A 14,699-nucleotide genomic window follows, 5' to 3' on the forward strand; every position below is an offset into this window, starting at 1 on the left:
ATATTAGCTATATTTTTATAATATAAAACAATCTTTATAGCGAAGAAATCAATTACATATTAAAAATGAGTGGATATTATTATGCCATAATGTAGATATTCCAAAAAGTCTAGAAGAATATATTTTACCTTTAATACAACTCAAATGTAGGGGAAGCTGTTCAATGATGAAGTTAATATGGTCATTATGACTAGATTCTTCTAATGTAGATTCCAAAAGAGCTATTGCAATGGATATGTTTGATATGGAAGATGGGACATATCTATTCTTCAAATAGACCAGAATGTTGTTTATATCGGAGAAACGTTGAATGAAGGCAGTTGAGCAAATATGATTGACTTCTTTTTAACAGAACTGGAGCACCATCAGAAAACATAGAATATGATAAATCTTTTGTGACTTTGAGCCCATAAATAATTTTAGGTATAAAAAGCGTTGCAGAATCTTGAATAAAGTTCTCGTGAATTCCATGAACCAATGATGATCTATCCCCTAATGAGCTGATTTTTCATAAATATTAATAAAGCTATGTGACTATGTCTCATTTTTGAGTGATCGCTTAATATCTTAGAACTGTGGTTCTACTTATCTAAGAAATAACAATTTAGCAACGAGCGTCATATTAAAAAAGGCAAAAATGAGTGAGTACATATCTGTATTATTGAACCAAAATTGACATGTTGTCTGTCCATAGGCACCTAAATTTTTTTCTACAAAAAAAAAATCAAATTTTAGTTCGTGCTTATTTCCTTCATCTCTGTTCTTAGCTGCTCGAAACTCATTAAGTGAAACGTCATGACAGCTAAGCTTATCTCCTCCCAAACATTCTTCAAGTCGTCAGGTCGGCCACGTTAATTTTCGAGGTTTCTTTTAGCATACCAACATTTAATATTATTTTAATATCTGTTTCCACCTCCACTACCCCCATGGTTAGGTAGCACTGTGGGACTGTTATATGCAGCCTTGTGAATGTAATGCAAATTGAACGTGCGTTCAATGAACGGAGCTCGGAGCAGAATTTTTTTTGAACGCTAAAAATGAGATTTTAGTCTTTTGTTCCAATAAATCATACTAATTTCGGAAGGAGTATAGTTGTTCACAGCATAAGTATCCTAGAAACACGGCCACACGAATTCAGGGGCATTTTTTTTCTTTGTTTTTAAATTGAGGAGGGACTTAAAGCCTCCTCCCCTGCGCATTTGATATTAATATGAATTAGCCTCTCCAAAAAGTACATAATTATTATTTATGTCCCTTGTACGCAGTAATAATTTAATTTATCTTGTACTGAATTAAATATATTCTCACGTTGTTAATTATTTCGAGAGTACTTTACATCCAAAAATAAAGAACAAAGACGAATTTAATATGGATTTAAAGCACTTCGCATTGAGTGGATATTTGAGTTAAATATTATGTTTAACGGTATTGGCCACAATCAAGGTTAAGAGTATTTCTATTAATCTTGGCTGCAATTTATTTTTTTTGTTGTCTACATGTTGGGGTTTAGATCAAAAAAACTATTTATTTTTATAAAAAATTCACGAATCATATAATCTATTAATATATATATTTAAAGGGTTCTAGAATGTAACTCCCCAGGCAGTTTAGCCCTGGGATCAATTTGGATATATTTTAAAACAGAACATTTCAAATATCAATGTTGGACCTTTTTATAAAGAGTTCGAACCGACTTCTTTCAAAATCGTTATATTTCTGATTAGAGAAAAGAAGAAGAAACTCTATAAACAAATAAATAATCATGAGATGAAGTCTTAATTTATCATATCGCGTAAAAGGTTGCTGATGGGAGGGTTTACCGGGAAGGACCTTTATCAATAAGGAGCACCACAGATCTGGGACCAGAAATTGCATCATGACATTTGACAAGCATTGAACAGTGCTTCTAAAAATATTTGAAAAGAAATTTAGCAAAAAAATATGCCGTCTCAGATATTAACAAGCAATATTCATAGTATTGGGGAGCATTGCTTACCTTTGTTAGAGTGATTTTCCTTTATCACGACGGGATTGATCTAAAGATTCAGTAATAAAATCAGTCACTTTAAAATACAGACTTCATAGTCTTGAATTCGCTGTTGGTGTCTATTAAATCGTATCTCTTGTGATGGCCCTAAGCCATTTGGTTAGAATTTTAGAGTCCCTCATGAGGAATTTGTGACAGCTCACATCCGGATCATTAGTAATGCCGTCATAGCCCTGCTTGCATCCTGGAGCAGAACACTTGTACACCATTATTAATTAAGTAATAAGTTATAACAAGAAAAATAATTAACTTTGGTGAACCACGTTTTCCTTTATTATAATTTATAAAACAAAGGAAGACTGTGTCAGCCTCCTCGTGAACAAAAAAAGTGAGCGCGATTTTAAGATGCACTTCTAGTTGTTTTTAGTATTCATTCCTTGGTCAGATGGAGTAAATATAAAACTATAATGTTTACTTTTTATTAAAAAATACATTCAAATCCATCGAGGATCTTTCACGTCGTAGTGAAGCATATGAAGCTAAGTCTCAGTTTCTACAGAGGATCACTTTGCCACAGTGGACTACAGTGAGGAACGAAGAAGATTGTCGGATTTTACTCAAATCCATTGAGGAAAATAAAATTGAAGGCTCTTAACTCTTCATCCTTGTCATCATCAATTCTACCATTCAGTCCAAGACCAATATATTCAATCCATATATATCGTAATTACTTATAAGTTATTAGATTCTATAGATTATCATAAGCATTCTTCATCAAATAAAATATAGTAGATGAAGACTCCTTGGAGAATGTGTTGAGTTCAATCTAACAAAAGATCGTGTTACTTCGTCACTCCCGGCATTAAACAATAGGTCATTGGGATAAAGTACAACATAATTACATATACTAGGGATCTTGAATTTAAAAAAAAATGATAATGTGCATTGTTCTGTAATGATTTAATTAAACTTAAGTATCTTAAAACGAATACTTTATTGAAATAGAACTGATTAATCCACAGTCAAACAGTTCCCATATTGACTCTTTGTGAATTTGACACAAGAAGAAAACTTCGATCCCAATAGCATTACAGTTGTGTTTGAAAAAAATATTGGTCATCCGATATCCGAAGAATTGCTTCACAAGGTTTTTAGACTTAGCTAGAACACAGACACTCACATTTAGAAAGTTTAAAGTTTAAAATTAAATAATGAGCCTATAAAAATAAAATATATATAATTTCCGTCTCTATTTTTTAACTAATGAAATGAGCAGTTTTTCGCACGTTACTTGCTATTTTTCTTTTTATGCTACTTTTATTTACAATATTAATATACTTTAGTCTAATGAATAAATAAATCCTTCATCTTCAGATTTTAGGAAGATGTAAATCATTAGATGGTTGTTCCATTGTAGTTTCATTATTATTTAAATCTTCCTCAATCTCACCCTTGATTTGATGATTTGAGGATAAATTATATAATCAAAGTCGTGATAAAATTTTATGTTATCTTCTGAATCTGCTTTGCTCAAAATAGGACCTAAAAGGAGATACAGGATTAGTATATATACATTAGTGAATTGGTGATACTACAACCTTTAATTTGTTGAAACATAGGAACCAAACATTAGTCTTTCTCAGATCTGACGGGAGCATTCTAAACTACTATTTTTTCGGAGCCACTTATTACGATTATCCAAAATAGATCTATTGCCTCTACTGGGGATGGAGCAAACCTATCAATGATTGAATCTGCTACAGTAAAATATCTAGGATTAAAAGGAGATAATATCGATATCGCTGTTGCAGGAGGAGCAATAAATTCATATAAAGAAAGGCAAGTTGTTTTTGAATTAGCAAATTTGAAGAATTTTACGTGTACTGCACCCATTGTTGCTATTACTTGTGAACGAATTGGTAATTCCTTAGATCCAATTCAATTTAATCCTAAGAAACACTAAGACATTAAGCTCACAGAAAAATTCATGTAGAGTGTATTTTTCCCGGGAAATTATCATACAGCAAAATCAAAAGAGACCAGTTTTCAAATACCGGGAAATGATAATATCAATATAAACTGCTACATTTAACTAATATATTTAATATTTTAGAAGAAAAGATTAATTTTAAAATGTTTTTATCCATACAAGATACAAAATTAATTAATGTTTACTCTGTTAAAAACGTTAAGTACTGCTTAAATATAGGTTTTTTTAAAAATATGTTTTAGGGGATTCGTTGGTTATTAATTTTTGTTAATTTACATCATAGGCACTAAAGTATAAATCGTTAAAAACTTTATCTCAAATATTTGAGGGTTTTATATTTGAATATCTGCTCTATTTCCTTATATAGAAGTGAGAGTAAATCGAACCTACGCACATTTAGTTCACGAGAATCATTTCTCCAAAGTGAGCAAGAAATACCAAATTATAATTCTTTCTTTCAACTTTTCATTGAATAAATTACGGAATTAAATATGTTATTAAAAAAATCCAAGGCAAAATTTCCTAATAAATAATTTTGTCTAAGAAATCTTTTTGTATCTGTAAAACTCCGATAAGCCCAGGGAGAGAATCCCTAATTTGTTTTCATTATCGAACTTTTATTTCCAGATCCTAAATGTGCGTTTATTTAATTTGGTAACAAGTTTAAAGAAGCATCTTAAATGAACTGTCCTTAGACCTAGCGTTTTTAATGTTTTGTGTAGTTGATTTCCTTTCCTCATAGATGGTTTCATCTATATGATGGACAACGTATGGCATGACAAGAAAGAAACACACACACACGATATATGTATAATATTCAGCTGTTGAAGTGCACATCATATGTGTAAGTTGTTCTCTAATAGTGTATTTAAGTAGTACATGTATATGTCCTTATTATCAGTGTGTATTCTCAAGAACAAAAACAAAATCTTAATACACTTCATCTTCTTCCTATTATTGAACTTTTAAAGAAACAAGGTTCCGAGCCATAGTAATAATAACAATAATGAACCCTGCTGAATAATAGAATTTTATGATTTGACGAAAACAATTCATTTGAAAATCTATCCATCTATATTTATATCCTAGATCTTTCCGCCAAAAAGCATTTATTTTTCGTAATAAGAACAAGTATTATAAATCAACTAAGGACTAAAGCAAGAAAGTTCTCTTGCAGAGGGTTGTTGCCCTTTGGACTGACATGACATTCCCTGTTGCTAAGTTGACTATCTTAGAATGTGTCCTTAGTGGAGCAGATGGTATTTTAGAGCGAACTACTATTGGTAATAAAGCTTTTTTGTATTCTGGAGTTATTACACAAATTAAAAAGCATGAAGACTTTGATCTTGATCGAGTTCACGATAAGGTCTAACCTGAACATATGAACTTAGTTGAAGAGGCTTATCAAGAGTTTTTTATCTTGATTTTGCTGAGGAAGTTCCTTCTAAGGAAAGAATTACAAAACATCCCAGCTATGTCCTGATATCAATACCTGTCTTTCGTCTTGATAAGGACTTTACAAAATGTAAAATCGTGGTAAATGCATCCTTAACTCATGTCAAAGATAAAACTAAATCTTTGAATAAGGTATTAATGCCAGGTAAGAATATGCTTCCACAAATAATGGACCTTATTCTAAAGGTTAAATGCAAGAAGTTTTTGTGACTGTAGACATTAAAAAGATGTTCTTATCTATAAATCTTGCCGACCATCTTGATATGATCTGTTTTATTTTGGGGAAGGCCCGGAGATCAACCCCGGTTGATGATGTTCAAGGTCGTTTTGTTAGGACTAGTTTCATCCCCATATATGTGGTGTCTTAAAGAAACTGCCACGAAGGTATCAAATAAATACCCAATAGCTTCAGATGTTAGAGATAAAATGACCAATATGGACGATATACCCAATGCCCAGGATACCCCGGAAGAAGTTATCCAAACTACTTTAGATATATTAAAAATTCTGGAAAGTGGAGGATTTTATGGCCATAAAATAGCATTTTCACATCCAGAAATTCCTTCAGAGATTGAATCAGAACGAATTGTTCCTCCACGAGGTGAAATTTCAGTTCTTGGTTTAAAGTTGGATACAAGTACAAATGAATTTATGTTTGATCTTGCATGCAAATTTGAAAAAACTAATCTTAATTTTGCTTCATTATCAAGAAGGGATATTGTATCTCTAGCTAGTCAGGTCTTTGACACACAAGGTTATGTCTAATGCAATTTAAACTGATTGTTCCTTTATTATGGGAAGACAAGTTTAAGTGGGACGAAAACCTTAAGTCTAAAGACACCAAAGCTGCTAAAGAGGCCGTTAAGGTCTTTACCAAATGGGTTGAACAGATCCCTTTGATGAAAGATGTCCGTTTCCCACGTTATAACGGGGGAATCATCAAGGTTATTGCTGTCTTCGGAGATGCCTCCAAAGTAGGAATGTGTGTCGCTGCCTATCTCGTTGTAGAAACTGAGGAAGGCAAAAAGCTGAGTAAACTTGTTCACTCAAATAGCTAACTAACCCCAAAAACTCTCTGTGAGAAAAGTAAGCTTGACGATTGCTCGAGCAGAACTTGTTGCTCTAACTATGGCAAATTATATTCAGAATGCACTTAAGCCAATAGTCTATCCCCATAACACAGTCCTATTTAAATCTATTAAATCTGCAGCAGATACAAAGAGGTAAAGTATGTTGTAAGCCACGGGAAGAACGTAGAGTTTGTAAAGTACTTCATAATCTCTTCGGTGCCCATGTAAGGTTTTGTCCAGGAGTCCTCACTCCAGCAGATTTGCCTAGTAGAGGGTGCTATATGAATGAGCTTACTGAAAGAATAGAGTTTTGGAAACACGGCCCAAGGTTTCTCTTGGAATGCCGTGATAAATGGTCCAAACAGCCACGGTCAACAGAAGCCTCTGATAACAAATCTAAGACTAATGGGTTTGATCTGGTGATATATTTTAATCAGATCAGGGCCATGACCTCTGAAAGTCATAAAGCTATTGTTTGTAAAGCACAACCCCGATCTACTTCGATTATAGATGAACTTCTTCGACGATGTTCTAAGTTATCTATAATTAAAAGAGTGCTTATCCGAATAAGAAGATGGGCCCGTAAAGAGCCTATTCAATCCCTAAACGTATCTAGGGAAGAATCGGAATGGGCAGAAGTTCTTTTAATTAATTCGAACAAGAAACCAGACTTGTGAACGAAATAAAAATACTGAAAGACAACTCCTCTGAGTCTGCAAAACGTAGGATTGTCCCGGGATCACCTCTCATGAATCTTCCTCTTTTTTACGACAAAGAATCAGAAGTCATCAGACTTTAGAGCCGATTACACGTGTCTTCCACTATTGCTTTTGACACTACTAATCCTATAATTATACCTAAGGGAACTTTGGCTCAGATACTCGTACTTGATACACATCAACGTCTCTTTAATTGTTCACAGAAACATACGTTGAATACGCTTAAAGCTCGGTAATGTTTCATAAGGCATTATGGATATGTCAAATCTTTAGTTAAGAAGTTATGCAAAGTTCCTAGGTGTCGATATGTAAAGTTTGAGTCCCCGAGAATGGCTCTTTTACCTACTATTAGAATGGATAATCCAAGGGGATATTGTTCTGCTTAAGCCAGACACTCTAGAGAATTGGAAAAGTCATAGAAATCCACAGCAGTAACCAAGGTGTTGTTGCTTCGACCATCTCGATAAAACTACCTTTGTCAGACACAGTTATCATAAGATCCGTTAGGCAAGTAGCTTTGTTTGAGTCTTTGCAATTTCCCATCGAGATGGACGAAAAGAGTTAAGACTTGGGAAATCTTCATTCAGACAATGGATGTGTCGGAAGCGGACGGCAAATGTTGAAGGTCACCCAAACAAAGGGATTGACCACTCCTGAGGGGGATACCGACCGATCTTCAGTCGTAGGTGAACCTGTCCAGGACTCTGATGAAGGAGAAACCAATGCCACTGACCCAGGCAAGGAGGCAATAGCTGCAACCTCTGATTCTGTTCTCATTCCACCTTAGCGCTTAGAGGATGCTGAGGACTACTCTACCGGCTTCACTGAGGAGCTTTCAAAGAAAAAATCTGATTGCAGTGAAAGCCTTGAAGGGGCAGGAAAGCACCAACCAGGGTATTATAAAATCCTTAGTAAAGGACAATTCTGAATAGTTTTTTTTTCAATACTGCGAGTATTTTTTCCTCAAATACATAGAATCAAAAATCTAATAAATGCGCATAAATTAGCTCCAGAAGGAAGTTGGGCCACATTTTTTCTCAGAGGTTTTACCCGTTTTTCCCCCTCAAAGAAGTTTTTTATGGCATAACTTTTCATTCTGGAATATAGTTCTCATCCGTGAACAGCCAACAGAAACGCACGGATAAATTTAAATCATGTTAGAAACCCCAGCAGTAGTCGAACCTACCGAGGGCCAGAAGCCCTACAACTTCCTAACCAGAGGTTCTATATGGGATTGACAATCCCATGGAATCCAAACTCCTTGATCTTGGTACAGCTGAATGAATTTCAATCCCGGTTGAGATTTGGGATGCTGGAAAATACAAGACAAGCAGGCGTTCCCCATTTACATATGCTCCGTTTTTCCGAGCCATTGTTTTTATTTGGAGCGTGAAGTTTTTCACCTTAGCCAGGAGACTCCTTTGCAGAATCTGACATCGGTCGGTTTCAACAAGGATAGTAAGGTTTTGAGGATCAACATTCTGGTTTGAGATGCATTTCGATTGTTTTCCGATGATGGGGGGAGTAAATATATATATTTTTTTCTTTCGAGCATGTAATGTTATGTAGTTTGTGAGTTTCATCGGATCGATATTCAAGTTGTATTTCAGACTTATACAGTTGTGTGCAGAGTAAAAACTTTGTGGGGAAGTTCGCATCTACCAGTTCGATTTTATCAAAGCCTAACGAATGAACAACGTCATTGGTCCAATTAAAGAAATGATACATAATACCACCTTTGGGTAACGATGCGCATGTTAACTCAACAGCCTCTAGGGATCCGCATATTCCCTAAAATGAATTTGTCTTTCAGTATGAGACCTTTATATCTCTTAAGATCGCTAAACGTCTCATGGGGGCAGTGTCGCGGCGAATCTATCATTTTAGCATAATATTGCAATTTGCATTATACAAAACACGTTAGCATAATTAATAATTATAGATTTGAACTTGTCGAATAATTATTGCAAGTTTGAAATTGTCCAATAATTCTTAGAAGTTTGATCCCTTTTTTCAGTCAATACTATTTTGTTGCTATTGTCAGGAAGAGGTCTAAATTGCTTTTCTGTTCTAAATAAAATAGTCTTATTTTCATCACAAATATTGTTGTTTTTATTTATATATTGAGGTAATAATATTTATCATATTCATTGTCAAGGGTTGCTATTCATACACATGGTTACCAAGGTAGATTTCCGAATTATACAGTCCATTAGTCTTTACAGTTGCAATATCATTAAAATGCGTAGAACGCTCATAATACTAAGAAACCTTGAAAAATATTTGACGGTATTTCGTATTTTCTGAGACTCTAACAGGGTTGCCAGTTTAGCTCTTTTAAGTAGTTTGGCCTTCAAAAATTAAATTTGGCCTTATTTGGTATAAAAATTGAAATAAATTTGTATTTAATAGTTTGGTTTTAAATAGTCATTTTTCCAGAAATTTAACATAATAGGTTCGGCGGTCCATTAAAATATTTCAAGTGGCAATGCGGCCCATTATAGTAAAATGCTAGACATCCCTGATCTTGTACATTTATATTGTATTCAGATAATCAAACTAAAGTACGATAAAAAATTGTTACAAGAGACTCCAAAATATACTTAGGCAAACAGGTTTTCCTGGTGGATCAAAACTTATCGCCACCACTGTCCTGAGTATCAAGGGCATCTTCTAATATATATTAATACAGCCTAGCCCACGGTTACGCAAGTTAACCGCTTTTCCACAAGGGGGGTCAAAATTCATCGCCGCCACCATCCTGAGTATAAGGGACCCCTTCTAATATCCTATAATAAAGTCCGGCTCACAGGCTGAGCAAGCGAACCCCTCGTCCAAAAGGTAAATTATTATCCACCGCTACAGCTTCGTTGAGGATCTAGGAACAATTTTATGATCCTCTAATTTACCCCACCAATGGGTTGTGTGAAAGACCTGCAGGTTTAAGATTCCCGCGTGGTAACGTCAACAGAGATTTGATCGATACTACGTCATATTTGTATACTGAATGATATATATATATATATAAATCATTATCCATCGTACCGCTTCCTTGTGCATTAAGGACCCTTTTTAATAGTCTATAATAGACCTGTTTAGCTGCTTTGAAGAGGATTCCCCAACTCAATAAGCTTTGGAAATTGAAACGACAGTCAGATATTCCAATATTAGTCTACAAAAATTAATTTGTATATTGAAAAACAAAACAAAACAAAATTACTTAACAGTACCAAATAAATATTTATATGTAGTAGCAGAATATAAAATGCTATGTAGACTAAACTATCGATAAAAGAGAAGTAAACTACCTTTAAAAGTCTAGAATCATATTCAACTTGTTTTCTATTGACAAAAGAGACTCATTTGTAAAAAGGAAATCAGGGGTGAACTTGAAGTGTGCAGGTTTTAGTATAAAACTTCTATCCATATAGACCTTACATCATGAACTCCAACTTATTAATGAGTTATTTCTTCGACTTATATACATTCAAAACACTGCACGATTTTTATCAATGAAGAGACAAAGCAGAGTTGACGTAAGAATTTCAATGATGGATCTCTAGATGGAAGATAAGAAGTCTCTATTTCTCATTGGGTCTTTTATTTAATTATTCTGTCTTTACTTATAAGTTGGCTTGGGATTTGTGTGCGATCGCTCAAAATTCGTTCATTTCAACTTTTGGAGGGAAAAATTGCTCTTTTTATTCGAATGAAATAGCTTGTTTTTCTAGACTGGTATGAAAGAAATACACCTTAGACTAAATTTATGGAAGGGAAATCCACTTCTGAAAGCCCTTTTTCATTAGACGGGAAACAATTATAAAAAACTTATGTATATCTCAATGGAAGTAAAACTGTGTAATACGATTACATGATCGGATATGTGAGGGAGACAGATTCCGACAACAGCCAATGAGAGGAAGGGGGATATATGACACAAAATTGACTGTTATATAGTCCGCTTTTGATCTTAACTAAAGGAAGAAATAATTTTGCACTAAACTGCGAAATCCTTATTCATTTGACGTATAATCAATGGTGGTGATGATAAGATACCTCCGTCTAACAAGATCCTTGACTTCACATTTGCTCCAACTTCCAATGTGAACGTCGATCATTTCTTTAGTATGTTTATAACTAGTACGCTTAATTACTATAAATTATCGTTATAAAACTATATTTTCCTTTAAATACAAATTGCTCAATTTTAATATTTTGGCTCCTCATTTTTCAAAATTTAAACACTCTTTGTTTGCTCATTTTAGCTCAAAAATCATAACTCTAATAATAAGTTATAGAGGTATTGTAAATTATGATTCTGTAGAAGATTTGGAGGAATTGATGATAGAGATAATGATTTACATGTTCAGAAGTTACTATTCCAGACCTTGATATGAAGAGTGTGCAGATGCCTCATCATATCAAGGTATACGATCATTCCATTAAAGTAGAGGAAATTTGCTAATTGAGGCACAAAGAGGGGAGATCCTTTGCACATAAAGTTGAAGAGATGATCTGATGGCGATTTAATTAGATATCCAAATGGAAAAATATGAATTTCTAGTAACAGAAAGAATGGGTAGATGTGGTCATTCCGTACAGTTTCAACTATTATCTCACCTCCCTTTTTCGTTGAGTAAATGAATTTGAAATTTAATGTACTCGCGTTCAAAGGTTTTGTGAACCAAAATAAGTTATAAAGCCCCTATAAAAAGTCCAGGGTTTTATGTACAATAAAATTCACTAGAGCGCCCTCTATCCAATCAAAACCTGACATAATCTAAAATTTTAGACACTAATTAACTCATTTTCATGTGATTATCACCTTTATTGTAGCATGCAACCTTTATTTCAAAAAAAGACACAGAAAAAAGACCCAAGTTATTTTGTAGTTAGCCAAATAAGTCAAACATACCAACTGCCATTTATATCTTATATACTCCCACTCTATCACTGTCATATTATTTCTTCACCATTTTGAAAATGAATTAAATATCATTTTATTCGATACTGTATTATAAAATTACTTCGTAATATTTTATTAAAAGAGTAGTTATACATTTATATTTGTGTATGATAGCCAAAATTTCTTCATATAAATAATAAAATGGCCAATATATATGTTATCCTATTTATGCTATGAATAATTTTATTGTGAGTGATAATCTAGTGCAAGGATTTCCAACGTGTGTATAGCAGCCCACTATGCGGCTCGCCTAATGTTTAAGTGTGGGCCACTTCTCCTTCTCACTTCAAGTAGTATTTTTAGCAAAATTGTCACAATAACGTCAAAATGCGTAGAACTCTCATAATACGTACAAATCTTGAAAAATATTTGATGGTATCTATTATTTTCTGAGACCCACGAGTTGTGAAAGTGAACCACTGGTCTAAAAGGAGAATTATTATCCATCACCACCGTTTTTCCTGAGTATCAAAGAGCCGTTTTAATATCCTATAATACACCCCACCTACGTTTCTGCAAAAGAACTGCAGGCTCAAGAGGTGGATCATTACCAATAACCACCACTTCCTTGAGCATCAATGACTCCTTCAATATCCTATATTACACCCCAGCTCATGGGTTGTGCAAGTGAAATACTAGTCGAAACGGTGGGTCATTAGCCCCGCCACTGGTTCTTGAGCATAAAGAACCCCTTCTAATAGTTTATAATAGACCTCAGCTAATGGAACGAGTACTTTAGATTATTTTTTTTTAAAATGAATAATAGTTGATCTAGAACAATAAAAAGGTATCTCATAATATGTGAGATCAAAAAAGTTGGTCAATCATGTGAGACCGAATCAAAATCGGTCTACAAAGTGAGACCGAAAAAAATCGGGCCGCAGTCTTGACCGAAAAATCGGGCCAGAAAAAATAACTAAAGAACACACCGAAAAAAATAATCGGTGCTGTACCGATTCTCAACACTAGTAAAAATATTGAATAAGATGTTTTTCATATTATTATATTTTTTTTAAAACCGTATGTTAGTGAAAAATAGTTATCTTATGTATATTATTTTATCATCACAAGTAGACATACAGGACGGGTTTTAGTGTGAACAGGGCTTGGGGGTAAAGATAAACATAGTTGAATATATTTAGTGATCTGCTGCGAGTTGAACTTTGCTGTTCGAGTATTTTTTGATTTTTATGAGCACATAGGAATGTTCAATGAGGTTTTAAATATAATTAAATGTAGTAGGAGAGGAAGTTTACGACTCAGGAGTTAAATTATAATGACAGCAGCAAAGGAAAATATAATTCAGTCGTCAGATTATTAATTCTAAAAAGACGGGCCACCTAAAAAACACAAACGATTGATATCACTAAGCATAGCTGTCATGACGTTTCATTAAGAAAAATCCCACTGTGTATCTAGCGATAATATAGGGAGGAATTACTCCGAAGTCGGTCCTCAATTCTACTCCAATCCCAATAAGGACTTACCCTTATAGCTAAAGTTGACATGTTTGACATGAAAAAACCACGTTTAAAATTTAAAAAAAGGAAAATGGTTGTTACGTGTGCTCTTGATTCTTTTTTGTTCATTATTTAACAGGCCGTTGTGATGTTAACTTCTTCTTCGGAAGTAAGCATTCTTGCCTATCTTTGGTGTAAATTGTTTTAAAAATGCATAATAAATTAAATATAAGTGAGTTTATTTTAATTGCAATATTTTCCATGCACTAATTCTAATTTCAATGAAGAAAGTTATCCTCTTTATTTGCAGTAATTAATTTTCTTCCCCAAAATCTTATAACGGGTAGCTGATATTAACAAGGGTCTTAATTCAATAATACTTCCTATATTTCGCCATTCCCTTCTCCTCATGCTCTTTTTTTTCCTAACAGAAATTTCGACGATACTTATAACTCTGCAACAAAATTGTCCTTGTTACTTTTCGTCTTTAATGTATTAGTTATTACTGTATACTTATAAGGTACATGTCCTTTTTTAAACAATATAAAATAATGACAATAACTTGAAAAAAAACAAGAACATATATTTAGGTAGCAATTACAAAAAGCAAGGCCCTTTTCTATGATAATATTATTTTCACCTATGAAGATTAATGTCCGAAATGCTTGTATTTATTTAAAAAAATATATATTTTTACTTTTTTAGAAAATAAAGTGCAGGACCCTTTTTTTATATAGAAAAAAAAGAAGAATTTTCTATTTTTTTAGAATGACCATTTTTAAACTTGCACACATCCATATTTCATTTGCTAAGAAAAAAATACTTTATTTCATGATTATTATCAATCATGAAAAAAAACACAAAAAAATTACAAATATTTTATTCATTCTAAACAGAGCTGTGGAGTGGGGGTCGTTGAAGTAAGAACCTTTTTGGTGGAATCAGAGTTGGGAGTCAGAAAACTTGTATCGACTCTCGCTAACAAAAATATTATAGTTAATGTTTAAATAAACATATTTCTTACATGCCAGCAAGTCATATTTCTTACAACT

This window comes from Lepeophtheirus salmonis, chromosome 5 (genome assembly GCF_016086655.4).
Source record: "Lepeophtheirus salmonis chromosome 5, UVic_Lsal_1.4, whole genome shotgun sequence".
In the NCBI taxonomy this organism is placed as follows: domain Eukaryota; kingdom Metazoa; phylum Arthropoda; class Copepoda; order Siphonostomatoida; family Caligidae; genus Lepeophtheirus; species Lepeophtheirus salmonis.